This window comes from Aquarana catesbeiana, linkage group LG02 (assembly GCF_042186555.1).
Source record: "Aquarana catesbeiana isolate 2022-GZ linkage group LG02, ASM4218655v1, whole genome shotgun sequence".
Classification (NCBI taxonomy): Eukaryota; Metazoa; Chordata; class Amphibia; order Anura; family Ranidae; genus Aquarana; species Aquarana catesbeiana.
In genome coordinates, this window is record NC_133325.1 from 361858842 (window position 1) to 361873055 (window position 14214).

The window sequence follows — 14214 nt, forward strand, 5'->3', positions numbered from 1 at the left end:
ATATATATCATACAATCCCATATACACAATCCTATACCCAGAGTTGAGAGGAAGGTGAAAACCCCCAGCAAAGCATGATCCAATTTGCTACAGCAGAAGGGAAAAATTCCTTCCCGATCCCCCCAGAGGCAATCGGATATTCCCTGGATCAACTTTACCTAAAAATGTTAGTACCCAGTTATATTATGTACATTTAGGAATGAATCCAGGCCTTTCTTAAAGCAATCTACTGAGCTGGCCAGAACCACCTCTGGAGGGAGTCTATTCCACATTTTCACAGCTCTTACTGTGAAGAAACCTTTCCGTATTTGGAGATGAAATCTCTTTTCCTCTAGATGTAAAGAGTGCCCCCTTGTCCTCTGTGATGACCTTAAAGTGAATAGCTCAACACCAAGTTCACTATATGGACCACTTATGTATTTTTATATGTTGATCATATCCCCCCTTAATCTCCTCTTCTCGAGAGAGAATAAATTCAGTTCCTCTAATCTTTCCTCATAGCTGAGCACCTCCATGCCTCTTATCAGTTTGGTTGCCCTTCTCTGCACTTTCTCCTATACCTAAGTTATTGTGCACTTGGTTGCAACTAAGCACGAGTCCCAGAAATCTGTGTATAAAATCTGTTCTATTAGACTGTAAGCTCTTTTAGCAGGGCCAACTTAACTCTCTTGTATTTTATTGTATTGTAACTTTACTGTCTCCCTTTTATATTGTAAAGCGCTGCGTATACTGCTGATACTATATAAACCCTGTATAATAATAATTATTATTATAAAACCATTTACAAGGATAGCACAGTTTAAAGGGGTTGTAAACCCTTATGGCTTTTCACCTCATTGCATTCTATGCATTAAGGTGAAAAACCTTCTGTGGTGCTGCAGCCCCCCCGAGCCCCCATTTTACTTACCTGACTCCGGCCAGGAACAAGCACACCAGCTCTACCTGGTGTCTTGTGTCCTGATTGGATAGATTGATAGCAGTGCAGCCATTGGCTCCCGCTTCTGTCAATCTAATCCAATGACGCAGCGCAGGGGGGGCGGGGCCAAGTACTGCATTCTGTGTGAATGACACAGATGCAGGATTCGGGAGCGCGCCCACACGGGTGTCCACCAAGGAGAGCGCTTCTCCAACGTGGGCACTCGATGCGGGGAGGAGCCACCAGCGCCGCTGAGGGACCCCAGAACAGGACGATCAGGCCACTCTGTGCAAAACGATCTGCACAGTGGAGGTAAGTATGATATGTTTGTTTTTTTTAAAAAAAAAGGTTTACAACCCCTTTGTGGCCTCTTGCACACTGCAGCTTGAAAAAGCTCAGAACAGCGTTTTTTTTTTTTTTTTTTTTACTGAGCTAAAATGTAGCCCATTATTTAGAATATGCCTGTGCACATGTGTGCCTTAACAAGCGCAGAGTATTCCTCAGAAAAAATAAAAATAAAAGGAAAATCTAAGTTCCCAGGTAGTCGGGTGAAAACAGACTCGGCCTATAGTGCAGATCAGGCTCTGTCCATGTCTACTTTGCATAAACTGAGCGGATACAGACCTGTCGTCCACACGCTCTGCTCTGATCAACAGGAGATCTGTGAGAAGATCCTCTGCTGATTGCAAGGCAGTGTGTGAAAGGGGCCTTGGGCCTCGTACACATGATACGAGAATCAGAAGGGAAAATTCGTAAGACGAGCTGTCTGCAGATTTTCGGATCGTTATTACAGTGCTTTCGACAGCCTACTTAAGCCGTCCAGCCAAGATGATCTCTGCCTTCGCCTTGGTCAACATCTCAGAGACTATCTCCTGCGTTCCTGTTAAAGACTTGCTTGGCTGACATTCCTTCTGGCTCCAGATCCTGCTTGCTGTTCCACTATGCTGATCTCTGACTTCCTGACTTTCTGGCTTGTCTGACTATCTGTTTTGGTTACCGAACTTTGGCTATGTTTTGACTACGTTTGTTTTATTTACTTTTATTATTAAACAAGTGTGATTTAACTGTACTTCTGTCTCGGTTTGATTCATGATTTCTGACAGCGTGTTTAGGGGTGGGGCAGTGTAGGGGTTAAAAACAGATTAGAAATTGCTAATCAGACAATGGCAGCTTAATCCTTCTATTAAGCTTTTGCATCAGGTTTCTCAAACCTTTGCATGCCTGCGCTTTATATGATGACTAAGCCCCTCTCCTTCATGACATTGTCAAAAAGGGGCGGGGCATGGATGACCTTAAAATTATGCCCCTCCTGAAAAAAGTTCTGCGGATACCCATGCCAGAAGGTTTTTTTCCCACCTCTAAATACTGAGCTTAAAATAAGCCTCTGAAGGGTCTAATGTGCATGGACATATAGGATAACATTGAGCTGCTTCTACAGGCAAAACGCAAAACTCCTCTAGAAGCAGCGTTTTTTTCCACTTTAGATACCCATAAAGCTTATTGAATAACTCTTCAGGACTCAAGTTCTTCTAAAAAATTTACAATGGACCTTTCTTTATAAATTGGATAAATATTTTGTATACTTTACCCTTACCCAATGCCCATATTAGAGTAAATAATACTATTTCTGAACCTTTCTGTATAGGTAGGGAATGATTCAGGGTTGTCTCCACCATTATTCTCTCTGGCCATTGAGCCCTTGCAGAAATCATGAAATAAACTCCATTAATCAGAGGTGTCCAAGTAGGTTCCTTGGAGGTAAATATTTCTTTATATGCACACAACATGCTGATTTGTTTGTCACACCCAGAGCAGTCAATAGGAAAAACTTGAAACGTCTTAAAACATGTTCACCACTTTGATCTAAAAATTGTACCTTTAATGCAACATACTGTCAAATTCAGATGGTGGCCGATATCTGAGAACGCTTGTACAACCTCGAAAAAGAACATTGCTATGTAATTTTTGTAATAGTTCACTATGAGTCAATGGTTCAATGGAAAATGCTATATGCATCACTATCTCTATAAACATTATTTTAAAGAAACATATTCACCTTATTTCAAGAGTAGCACAAATCCTGGAATGCTTTATAAAGAAATTGCTGTTAGAGCCTGCCTGATCACCATTGAGCTATTTACCTCCAGGGCCTGTCTCCCAACAAATGTGTGGTGAATAGGAAGGTGCAGACTAAAGCCTCGTACACACGATTGGATTGTTGGCCAACAAAAACGTGGACTTTTGTCTGAAGGGCGTGGGCCAAACTTGTCTTGCATACAAACGGCAAGGAATTGTCAGCCAACAAATATGTAGTGACATACTACGTTGTTTTTCAGCTCTTTAGCGCCACCTTTAGGGCTCCTTCTGCTAATTTCGTGTTAGTAGAGGTTTGGTGAGTGTTGATTCGCTCTTTTCATTTCGCACTTTTCATTTCACGCTTTTCAGTTTGCTCTTTACATTTCGTGCTTTTCAGTTCATTTCTGAACGGCCGTTCGTCAACCAGCCATGTTGCGGAATCGGAGGAGATAACGTGTTATTTATTATTGGCCTTGGAGTTATTGCTTTAACATTATTTTTTTGGTTGAATAATGATTTGATTTGGTATATTTTCTATATTTTTGGATGCATAGAATGCACTTTTTCGTTGAGTTGTATTGGCAGACAGCATGTCTAATTTTATTTGTTTTCTTTTTTTAATGCACAATAAAAATAATAAAAACACAATAATAAAACGCAATGTGTTTTACTTCAAATGACAGTTTGGGAGTAGGCAGTTACAATTTAAAAAAACACAATGTAAAATTGACAAGGGACACAACATAGTTGTATCTTTTATCGTAAAAACTACAGAATAATGGTGCTGTGGTAACTTGCCCAAAAAAAAAAAAAAAAAAAAAAAAAGCATAATAATATTATTTTTGATATCACTAAAAAAAAAGCCTTTGAAAATGTGTTTGCAATAAATCCATCAGTATCACCAGCAAAGCAACTTCATTATTATCCCTTTTATGAAGAAGAGAATTGTGCAGTGCATTTGGAGATTTCATAATTTGCCACGTCACCAATGGTAATTCTCCATTCCGAATGCTAGTTTACAAGACTGACCGCTTCTGAGCATGTGTGTTTGTACTTTTGGAATTTTGTTCGACGGACTTGTGTACACACAATCGGAAAATCTGACAACAGACATTTGTCCGCGGAAAATTTAAAAACCTGCCATCCAACATTTGTCCACGGAAAATCTGACAACAATTGTCCGATGGAGCGTACAAACGGTCGGATTTTCCGCCAACAGCCTGCCATCACACATTTCCCATCGGAAAATCCGATTTTGTGTACAAGGCTTTAGGGAAGGGACAACCTCCATGGGGGTCCATTACCAAAATCGGGATGTGATTTAGCAAATTATTAGTTTAACCACTTGACCTCTGGAAGATTTACCCCCCTTCATGACCAGGCCATTTTTTGCAATACTGTACTGCGTTATTTTAACTGACAATTGCAACCTTGTACCCAAAAATGTAATGTAAAAAATGTATGGCTTTTTTCCCCCATATATATTTGATCACCTCAGTGTTTTAACTTTTATGTGCTATAAACAAAAAAATTCTGACAATTAAAAAACAAAAAACAAAAAAAACAATATTTTCTGCTATAAAACCTATCCAATAAAAAATTGAAAAATGTCTTCATTAATTTAGGCCAATATGTATTCTGCTACATATTTTTGTTACAAAAAATCCCAATAAGCGTATATTGATTGGTTTGAGCAAAAATTTTAGAATCTACAAGCTATGGGATATTTATTTTTATTTTTATTTTTTTTACTAGTAATGGCGGTTAATCAGCTACTAATAGTGGGATTGCGACATTCTGACACTAATACCGCGTACACACAAGCGGACTTTTCGACCGGACTGGTCCGACGGACTATCCGACGGACTTTCGACGGACTTCCAATGGACTTTCCGAATGAATGGACATGCCTACACATGATCACACCAAAGTCCAACGGATTCATACGTGATGGCATACAACCGGACTAAAATAAGGAAGTTGGTAGCCAATAGCTGCCCTAGCGTTGGTTTTTGTCCGTGGGACTAGCATAAGGACGAGCGGACTTTTTGATAGGAACTGGGTCCGGCGGAGTTCTGGCGTAAAGATTTGAAACATGTTCCAAATCTAAAGTCCGTCAGATTTTCGACCAAAAAAGTCCGCTGCAGGTCCGATGAAGCCCACACACGGTCGAATTGTCTGCCGGACTCGCTCGTGTGTACGCGGCATTACTGACACTTTTGGGGGACCAGTGACACTAATACAGTGATCGTTGTGCAAATGACACTGGCTGGAAAGGGGTAACATCGACTGTGTGCCTAGCCAGTGTTTTACTGTACTGTGTGAGGTTCTTTTACTAGAGGAATAGATGGAATGTACTCCCTTTGCAGTACCACAAATGCCATCCCTTCCTTCCTGCCCTTGTTTACATAGGCAGATCGCAGTTCTGCCTCTCTGCCTAACGATCGACAGGTGCTGGAGGACATCGGGTACCGTGCACCTGACGATCGGCTTCCACTGTGTGTAATCACAGCGGAAGCGAGTCGGTGGCAGCGTGCATGCGCGGCCCCTGCCCAGAAATGTCAGCTCACTTATATATACAGTGCGTGATCTGGCGCACCGGTGCCGCCCTGTAGTAGTAAAACTGCGATGGGGGGGGGACTTGAGTCGGTTAAGGGGGTATCTAACCACATTGTTGAAAGTTTTTTTTTCCCCTGTAAAGATTTCAGTTTGGTTTTTAAAGGGTTAGTTCACTTTTACCAAAAATTGCCTATGCAGATAAGGGCTGTCTGTATATGAAAACAAACTGTGCTGCTCTGACTAAAGTTGAATAATGCCTTTCCTATACAGGGTGTGTCTAAAAAGTTTGGTGAATGGTTTAATATCCCAATGGTAACATGGGCCAGGTGTGCGTGCATGCACATGGCTATCCAGAGACACGTCGCGAAGCACCGCCTTGCATGGCATACACGTGACCATCAGGGTAAACCTGCTGCGGGCAGTCGAACGTAGTCAGTGTGAGAGATAGAGTCACAGTGCAATGCGGCAACAAGTGAACATCAAGTTCTGCTACAAACTAGGGAAAATGGCGAAGGTTTGTGCTGCACAAGCTGACAGACAAGCAGAAAGCAAAACAGATGGAAAACCTCTGGAAATTCCATAACCATGTGTAACCAGGATTCATTCTTTCTGCAAACCATCGTCACAGGGGATGAGACCTGGTGCTACCAGTTTGATCCGGAATCCGAACGGCAATCAATGGAATGGCGCCTGTGGATTTCTGTTTCCCCGCCTAAAGAGCATCATGAAAGGCGCACGTTTGAGGGACGCGGCGGCAATCCAAGAATGTGTGACAGTGGTTCTGCGATCGATTCCTAAAGAGGCCTTTGCTGTCAGTTTCCAGAAGTTTTATGAACGTTCCAAAAGTGTGTTGTGAAGGATGGCGATTATTTTGAAGGCCAATAAAGGTAATTTGTTTTTAGCTTCTGTTTTGTTTGTTTTCCGATACCATTCACCAAACTTTTTAGACATTTTTTTTTGGCCATTTACCTCATGAAGCCTGACTGGGATACTCTTAGGACACTGTTGTGTGAGGTCTAGTCATTTCTACCCACCCCCACCATCACAGGAGTGAGCTCTCAAAAACGCTGAGCTCAGAGTTACTGCATCAGGGATAGAGAGATCATGTGAAGTGGCTTGAATCAGAGAAAAGGCTCAATCCTGTGATGGTGCCGATCAGCAGTAATGACTAGGCAACATCCTAGCAACATCCTGGGAGTATTCCAGTGAGGCTTCATGAGGTATGTATATGGCCTACACCTATATTAACCCCTTCCCACCTGCGCTATGGGCGTCATGGACGTCCTCCCGTGCTCACACTGCCTGAGCGCTCTGTGATCGCCAAGGCTTCGGGAGTCTCGGCTGATCACAGATCGGGGTAAAGGGCCAATCACAGTGGCCTTTTACCACGTGATCAGCTGTCAGCTAATGACAGCTGATCAGGGAAGTAAAAATATGCCTGTTATCTGCTTTTTTTCCTCAGTGTGGAAAAAAAAAAAGAAAGCCGTTAACAGGCTTCTGTTACAGGGACATAGGCCCTCTCAGTGCCCACTAGTGGCACTAAGCAGTGCACACCAGTGCCACTTATTAGTGCCCATCAGTACTGCTATTCAGTGCCCCCAGTGCCACTAATCAGTGCCCATCAGTGCCACCTAGCAGTGCTCATCAGTACTGCTATTCAGTGCCCCCAGTGCCGCTAATCAGTGCCCATCAGTGCCACCTAGCAGTGCTCATCAGTAATGCTAATCAGTGCCCACCAGTGCCACCTATCAGTGGCCATCAGTGCTGCCAATCATTGCCTATCAGTGCCCCATCGTCAATGTCACTTATTGGTGCTGCCTACCAGTGCCACCCATCAGTGCAGCCTCATCAGTGCCTACTGATCAGTGCCCACCAGTGCTTAGGGTGACCACATTTCCAAACTGCCATTCAGGGACAATTTGGGGGGGGTTCAATGTAGTTTCGGGGTTGGCAAGATTTCGGCGACGAGTGATTTGTCGGGTGAATGGCTGGTTTTAGCACTTATATCATCCCAATACCATGCTTGAAATGTATTTCTATTGTTACATTGTAATAATAGACCCCCCTCCCTTAGTACAGACCCCCTTCCCTCAGTATAGACCCCCCTCCCTCAGTAGGGACCCCCTTCTACTAACTATAGACCCCCTCTCCACTAAGTATAAGCCTCCTCCCTCAGTACGGACCCCCCCACTAACTATAGGCCCCCTCCCTCAGTACGGACCCCTCACACTAACTATAGACCCCCCTCCCTCAATACGGACCCACCACTCCACTAAGTATAGACCCACTCCCTCAGTACAGACCCCCCCACTAACTAAAGACCCCCTCCCTTAGTACAGATCCCCCCTCTACTAACTATAGACCCCCTCCCTCAGTACGGCCCCCTCTCCACTAAGTATAAGCCCTCTCCCTCAGTACAGACCATCCCCCCAACTAACTATAGGCCCCCTCCCTCGGTACGGGCCCCCCTCCACTAACTATAGGCCCCCTCCCTCAGTACGGACCCCCCTCTCCACTAAGTATATACCCCCTCAGTAAAGACCCCCCTCCATCAAGTATGAATTCCCCTCCCTCAGTACAGACTTCCCCTCCTCAGTATAGACCCCCCCACTAAATAAATACAGACCCCTTCTCCATCAGTATAGACCCCCCTCCCTCATTATAGACCCCCTTCAGTATTGACCCCCCTCCCTCATTATAGACCCCCCTAGGTACAGAACCCCCCACTAAGTACAGACCCCCCACCCCACAGTACAGACCCCCCACTAAGTAGAGAACCCCCCCACAGTACAGACCCCCCCCTTCCACTTGTGCTAGTGGAGAGGTGGGTGTCAGAAACGTGCTGGGGGGGGCACTTTTTACCCTTTTCCTGATCACTATCCATGCCCTCCTCTGTCCATCTACATAAACATAATATAAGTTTAGAACAGACCTCAGATCAGCGCCAGGAAAGCACAGCGGTGTCCCTCTTCCCTCTCCGTATACTTGTAAATAGCCGAGGAGGGGGAGGCGGCTTTGGTCTGCTCTGCAGTACGAGGCAGGGAGACATCCAGGTAACAGTGCCCACTGGATTAGTGTCTTTGAGGCTGCCCCCACTGACAGCCTCATCCGGCATGGTGGAGAGCATTAGGCACGGAGGAGAAAGTTAACTTCCCCTCCGCTTTGCATGCTGGGCAGTCTGTGAGGTCACTGGTTGCTAGCCGCCAGGCGGCTATAGCAACCAGTGACCAGAATCTCAGGTGGAGCTGGAGGCAGAGTGAGCACCAGCGCTATGGCGGGGTTTGCTCGCTCTGTCAATTCCATTCCGGGACACTGTATTGTCCCGGAATGAAGGTGCCCGGGACACGGGACAGACCTGCCAATTGCGGGAATGTCCCGGGCAATCTGGGACATGTGGGCACCCTACCAGTGCTGCCTCATTAGTGCTCACCAGTGCCACCTCATCAGTGCCCACCAGTGCCTCCTCATCAGTGCCTATCGGGGCAGCCTCATTAGTGCCCATCAGTGCTACCTCATCAGTGCCCATCAGTGCCACCTCATCAATGCAACCTCATCAATGCTGTCTCATCAGTGCCCATCAGTGCCTATCAGTGCTGCTTCATCAGTGTCTATCAATGCAGCCTCATTAGTGCCCATCAGTACAGCTTCATCAGTGCCGCCTCATTAGTGTAACCTCATCAGTGCCCACCAGTGCTGCCTCATCAGTGCTGCCTCATCAGTGCCTCCTCTTCAGTGCAACTTCATCAGTGCCCACCAGCACCACCTCATCAGTGCCTATTGGGGCAGCCTCATCAGTGCCCATCAGTGCTGCCTCATCAGTGCCTATTGGTGCAGCCTCATTAGAGCACATCAGTGAAGGAGCAAAATGACCTGTTTACAAAATTATTATTTTTTCAGCTATTAAAAAAAAATATATATCTTATGGGTACAGTGTTGCATGACCGCGCAATTGTCATTCAAAGAGTGACAGCGCTGAAAGCTGAACATTGGTCTGGGCAGGAAGGGGGTGAAAGTGCCCAGTAGGCAAGTGGTTAAGAGAATTCATTTGAATTCAATTTTAGTCAGAGCTGCACAGTGTGTTTTCATCCCCAACACCTCTTATCTGCATAGGCAGTTTTTTGGTAAAGAAGAACTAACCCTTATTGAATTGCACAGATTATAGGTCACATTATAAGGTGGAAAAATTGATCTTGAGCTGATTTTTTTTTTTTTTTTTTTTTTTTTTTTACAACCTGGAATTTTTACAGGGGTGTGTAGACTTTTTCTATCAGTTGTATATAGTGCAGCAAGTGTCTGCACTGCTAAAGGAAAGCTGGGGATGCCTTCCTCCCATCAAGCACATCTCAGCTGCTGCTACAAAGAGTCAATAGAATGTCTCCGTGCCTCCAGCCACTAGGAGAGAGCATAGCATAATCCCATACTCAAGCTGACAGGCAGCTTTTGCTAGAAGGCTGCTGATTGGCTGAGGGGCAGGAGTTGTGGAGCCAGTGCAAACACAGGCACATTGACATGTATAGCCGGGGAGCGGGGAGGTTGCAGATGCCGGTGTGTGCACAGCAGCCGCACAGGTGAGACTTCTATTACTATTGGGGGCTGGGGAGGGGAGAGGGCACGGATTCCAGCATGGGCTGTATGGATGTACTGGGAGAACACATGGGGTGGATGGAGTAGACTAATACATGTGTATACACTGCAGAACACAGCTAGAGGAAACGTGCCTGCACCTCTGGATCATCAATACAATCCTGGGGATCAGCTGAGGATTGATGGACTCAATGGTCCCCCTCCTTGAAAACCTTCATCCTTATAATAAATGTCACCTGTCACTTATATATGGAGGTGACAACAGGCTTTTTATATTGACAGCGATCTGTATATTCTGAATAAAGGGCTGATTGATTGCACAACACGTCTGCCCTTATTTCCATACAGATCGATCCGTCCTGTGTTTTCTCGGATTTTATTTGCATGCGATCTGCTAGAAATAATTACATTTTCTTCTTCATCTGGATGGAAGAGCTGCTTATCCTCATCGTAGTTTAATCTGATATTTTGCTGTGCTGGCTCGGATCCTGCAGTCATTTGTATGCAGGTTGGGGTGAAGTTCAGCAGATATTTCCCCAATAATACAGGTCTCCTCCAATGATCATTGATTAATACAGATCTCCTCCAATGATCATTGATTAATACAGATCTCCTCCAATGATCATTGATTAATACAGATCTCCTCCAATGATCAGTGATGATTAATACAGATCTCCTCCAATGATCATTGATTAATACAGGTCTCCTCCAATGATCAGTGATGATTAATACAGGTCTCCTCCAATGATCAGTGATGATTAATACAGGTCTCCTCCAGTGATCATTGACGATTAATACAGGTCTCATCCAGTGATCATTGATTAATACAGATCTCCTCCAATGATCAGTGATGATTAATACAGGTCTCCTCCAGTGATCATTGACGATTAATACAGGTCTCATCCAGTGATCATTGATTAATACAGATCTCCTCCAATGATCAGTGATGATTAATACAGGTCTCCTCCAGTGATCATTGACGATTAATACAGGTCTCCTCCAGTGATCATTGACGATTAATACAGGTCTCATCCAGTGATCATTGACGATTAATACAGGTCTCATCCAGTGATCATTGACGATTAATACAGGTCTCATCCAGTGATCATTGACGATTAATACAGGTCTCATCCAGTGATCATTGACGATTAATACAGGTCTCATCCAGTGATCATTGACGATTAATACAGGTCTCATCCAGTGATCATTGACGATTAATACAGGTCTCATCCAGTGATCATTGGTTAATACAAATCTCCTCCAATGATCAGTGACGATTAATACAGGTCTCATCCAGTGATCATTGACGATTAATACAGGTCTCCTCCAATGATCAGTGACGATTAATACAGATCTCCTCCAATGATCATTGATGATTAATACAGATCTCCTCCAATGATCAGTGACGATTAATACAGATCTCCTCCAATGATCATTGACGATTAATACAGGTCTCCTCCAATGATCATTGACGATTAATACAGGTCTCCTCCAATGATCAGTGACGATTAATACAGGTCTCCTCCAATGATCAGTGACGATTAATACAGGTCTCCTCCAATGATCAGTGACGATTAATACAGATCTCCTCCTCCAATGATCAGTGACGATTAATACAGGTCTCCTCCTCCAATGATCAGTGACGATTAATACAGATCTCCTCCTCCAATGATCAGTGATGATTAATACAGATCTCTTCCTCCAATGATCAGTGACGATTAATACAGATCTCCTCCTCCAATGATCAGTGACGATTAATACAGATCTCCTCCTCCAATGATCAGTGACGATTAATACAGGTGGTCTCCTCCAATGATCAGTGACGATTAATACAGGTCTCCTCCAATGATCAGTGACGATTAATACAGGTCTCCTCCAGTGATCAGTGACGATTAATACAGGTCTCCTCCAATGATCATTGACGATTAATACAGGTCTCCTCCAATGATCATTGACGATTAATACAGGTCTCCTCCAATGATCATTGACGATTAATACAGGTCTCCTCCAATGATCAGTGACGATTAATACAGGTCTCCTCCAATGATCAGTGACGATTAATACAGGTCTCCTCCAATGATCAGTGACGATTAATACAGATCTCCTCCTCCAATGATCAGTGACGATTAATACAGGTCTCCTCCTCCAATGATCAGTGATGATTAATACAGATCTCCTCCTCCAATGATCAGTGACGATTAATACAGATCTCCTCCTCCAATGATCAGTGACGATTAATACAGATCTCCTCCTCCAATGATCAGTGACGATTAATACAGGTGGTCTCCTCCAATGATCAGTGACGATTAATACAGGTGGTCTCCTCCAATGATCAGTGACGATTAATACAGGTCTCCTCCAATGATCAGTGACGATTAATACAGGTCTCCTCCAGTGATCAGTGACGATTAATACAGGTCTCCTCCAGTGATCAGTGACGATTAATACAGATCTCCTCCAGTGATCAGTGACGATTAATACAGGTCTCCTCCAGTGATCAGTGATGATTGATACAGGTCTCCTCCAAGGATCATTGATGTGGTTTCCACCTCATCCCTTTAATCCCGAACACATATTAATAACACAGGTTCTGAGGCTAATTAAGGTGGTAATTAAACTCACTCGGTGTCTTATCTGCATTTAATTAGCCTCAGAACCTGTGTAATTTAAAGGGATGAGGTGGCAACTCTAATCATTGATGATTAATACAGATCTCCTCCAATGATCATTGATAATTAATACAGATCTCCTCCAATGATCATTGATTAATGCAGATTCTCCACCCAATGCAGCATAGCCCAGGGATATCCCCGCTGCACCCTCACCAGGAGGGATGAGACTTCATATCAGATGATCCTCCTACATAAACTTGTCTGGCCGGTTATAGTACAGCCAACGTCATTGTCCTCGTTTCCTCCTCATTTCCTCCTCATTCTGGATGCGGAGATTGGGGGATTTCTCTGATCACATGGGGAGAGGATCATCCAGGGAATGTGTGCATAGATGAGAGCTATCGATCGGCTCAATGTGCTGATAATCCTCTAAGACTGCTATGCTGGAGAACAGCACCACTGGCATGAGGGCTTTCAGTTGTTTGCACTTATCTATGCATGATTTATATCTATTTGTCTTTATTGTAGATTAGTTTATCCAAATAATGGAGACCTTTGTCGGAAAATTTATAAAACAGAACAATCCGAGCATAAACATGTGTTTTTGTTTCAGCTAAGCCTGCAGTTTTGTGCATTTAGCAATCTCCTTTATTCTATGTATCAGCATACCCCACTTTATCACAGTTTTAATACACCGCAGATTAATTTATCCATATATTTGGGACATTGCTCTAAAAATATAGAATACAGAATAATCATGACCTAAACATTTTGGTCTTTTTCTAGCTAAGGCTGCAGGTTTATGGACTGAGCAATCCCTTTTATTCTATTTATCAGCATACCCCACTGTATTGCAGGTTTATTACTCAGCAGATTAGGTTATGGGAACCTTGGTCTGAAAATGTACAATACAGAATTATCATATAATGGGAACCTTGGTCTGAAAATTGTACAATCCAGAATGATTATATTATGGGAACCGTGGTCTGAAAATGTACAATACAGAATGATCATATAATGGGAACCTTGGTCTGAAAATTGTACAATCCAGAATGATTATATTATGGGAACCGTGGTCTGAAAATGTACAATACAGAATGATCATATAATGGGAATCTTGGTCTGAAACATAAAAGTGTTCTTGTTTCAGCTAAGCCTGCAGGTTTATGAACTGAGCAATCTGTTTTATTCTATTTATCAGCATGGACCACTTTATTGCAGATTTAATGCTCCACATAATAGGGTATTATTATAATGTGGATGTGGGTCTAAAAATGCAGAATGATCGTGACCCAAACATGCCTTACCATTTCAGCTAAGCTTGCACGTTCATGAATTGAGCAATCAGTTTTATAGTTAATAATATAGCCCACTTTACTCCGCAGATAGAATGAGGACATTGCTCTAAAAATATAACACAGAATGATCATGACATAAAAGTGTTCATGTTTTGGCTAAGCCTGAGCA

At 43.6% G+C, this 14214-nt stretch overlaps 1 protein-coding gene across 6 annotated transcripts in view; it reads left to right on the top strand.

Annotated features, from left to right (window-relative positions):
* Positions 1-9981: 9981 nt before the first annotated feature.
* The window catches only part of CAMKK1 (calcium/calmodulin dependent protein kinase kinase 1), a 382369-nt gene continuing 378136 nt past the window's right edge, over positions 9982-14214 (top strand). For 4 of the 6 annotated variants that reach the window (XM_073615054.1, XM_073615060.1, XM_073615058.1 and 1 more), the window contains exon 1: positions 9982-10119. The gene's annotated coding sequence lies outside the window, so the exon portion shown is untranslated. The remainder of the gene's footprint in view (positions 10120-14214) is intronic. The other 2 variants (XM_073615059.1, XM_073615056.1) reach the window with 2 other exon arrangements.